The sequence below is a fragment of the Meleagris gallopavo genome, chromosome 22, assembly GCF_000146605.3.
Source record: "Meleagris gallopavo isolate NT-WF06-2002-E0010 breed Aviagen turkey brand Nicholas breeding stock chromosome 22, Turkey_5.1, whole genome shotgun sequence".
NCBI classification, from domain to species: domain Eukaryota; kingdom Metazoa; phylum Chordata; class Aves; order Galliformes; family Phasianidae; genus Meleagris; species Meleagris gallopavo.
The window spans coordinates 13,679,987-13,682,157 of NC_015032.2; positions in this window are offsets into that span (position 1 = coordinate 13,679,987).

Consider the following 2,171-nt stretch of genomic DNA (forward strand, 5'->3'; position numbering starts at 1 on the left):
GAAAAAAAGAAAAAAAAAAAAGAAAAAAAAAGTCTGAGGCATTCACTGGCAGCAAAAAGGCAACACTTTGTTGTCTTTCCCAGCGCTCTTTCCCTGCCCTCGTTCATTGGTAGCTGATTACTTGCAGAACGGAGGCTGTGGTTAATCTCCACTCCCTCCCACCAGTGTGCACCGTGTTTATGCTAGATATTAAAGTTATGAAGGGCAAGGAGAATCCTTGCTGTTTGTTGACGGGGAGAAGGCTCTGCCAGATGGCTCACGGGACCGTGGGGCTATCCTCTCCAGGGCCGAGGGACAGGCTGGCCAAGTCTGTAGGCTGAGGTATACCAGCAGCCTGCTGTGACAAGTTATTTTCTACCACAGCCGTGGTGGGAGCCCATCCCAGCAAACAGCAAGCTGGAGGCTGATGCTGCACCTTGTCCCACAGTGCTGGGGTCCTGCCCAGAGCACAGGTGATTCAGAGCAGTTGAGTGCCTCAGCTTTCTATGCTGTCAGCTGATCAGGGTTATAAACTTGACCAAAAATTGGTCAAATATGTTTAAATCTTGACTGTGACGTAGCCTGAAACCTGCAGCTGTGTGCAGTACTTCGTGCGTGCCGATGTTTATTTGCAGCAGCTATACGCATTGCTCACAGCACAGAGATACCTGTTAAGGGAGGCTTTTCTCTCCAGGGAGGCTGGACCTCACTGGGTTCTAACAGTAAACCAGGTACGGCTGCAGAGGAGTGATGTGAAGCAGGAGGACAGCCTGGAACGTGTCAGGAGGCTGTGGGAGAGGCGAGTGGCTGCATGATGGATTAGTACAACTTCCTTTTTTTTTTTTTCCGATTAAAAGAAAGAAGTTAAAAAAAAAAAAAGGAATTTGTTAGGCTCGGCAGCTGGTGGGGCTGGGGTTACTGAGGGTGGCTGGGAGAAAAGTTAAAAATAGCAGGAAGGCCCAAGTGGAAAGTTTGTGTAATATCACAAGTCAGGCATTCGGTGCTTACCCGCCCTGACAGGCAGCACTCCGTGCCAGAGCCTCTCCGCCATCTCTGCTGATTCCCACTGACCTCCCTGCAACTTTTCACACGACTCCACCAGCCGTCCGTGTTTCCAATTAACCCTTTGGTTCCAGGCTTTGCTACTTGAAAGAGTAAAACCGGGCGTAAGCTGCGCTTAGCCTGGAAGTGCAAAGGCACCCAGCAATGTGGGACTGTTGCTGGCTCTCTGTGAAGCCCCGAGGAGCTGGAAGCCCCCATGTACCCACTCGTGTCTGCATTTCTGCCTTCCCTCTTTAAAAACCCCCATCCTTCAAGAGAGCCCAGGTAGGTTTTGCTAGCAGCTTGGAGTCCTGCATTGGAGGCACTCTTGGCACAGTTTGTCCTGGCCTGATGCACAGACAGATGAGCACACCTCTGAGCAAGCCCAGCTTGCTGCGTTTGTCCTTTCTGTGTGAGAAAGCAGATGTAACCGGCTGCTCTGATGTGCTTTCTCTGCTTTTGTTTGTCTTTTGGGATTGACGGAGGGGCAGCTGATTTTGTTCTTCTCCCTCAGCCGGGACAGGGTTTGCTGGGCAGTTGTGCTGCGCTCTGCTTCATGCTGAGCGAGAGCTGTGCCCCACAACCCCACCTCTGCTTTCATAGGGCTTTTGTCCACCGCTCCCTCAGCACAGCTGCCTTTCCTGCTCTTTCCTTTGTCCCTCGTACCTCCTCTCTCTGCTCAGGTGCACACCAGACACCGAGGTGATTCTCCGCATCCCCACGGAGGAGACTCCGCTCCCCTGGTACCCACAGCGCTCAGATGAGATGCCGACCAACGCTGCCCTCACTTCCCCAGCAGCAGTCCTTCCTCCCGGCCCCACTCAGCCTCTGTGAGGTCTCAGTAATAAGCGGCAGGAGGGTCTTTTGTGATGCAGCTGTGCTGTGTCGTAAGAAGCACGATGTAAGCCCCTTGATGTCGGCCCTCTGTGCCACCTGACCTCACACCCGCGGCATCACCTGCCCCCAGAGGGGCTGCAGCCAAAGGCAAACCAGGACTCTCCGCTGCGGTGCCCCAGGGGTGTCCAAGTGCCGGCCCCGAGGTGAGCACATCCCACACGGGACAGAGCACGCACACAGGTTCAAATAAAAACAGCCCTATTCAAAACGCTCCTCCGCCTCCTCGCGCTGTCCGTTACCGGCTCTGGAACCGG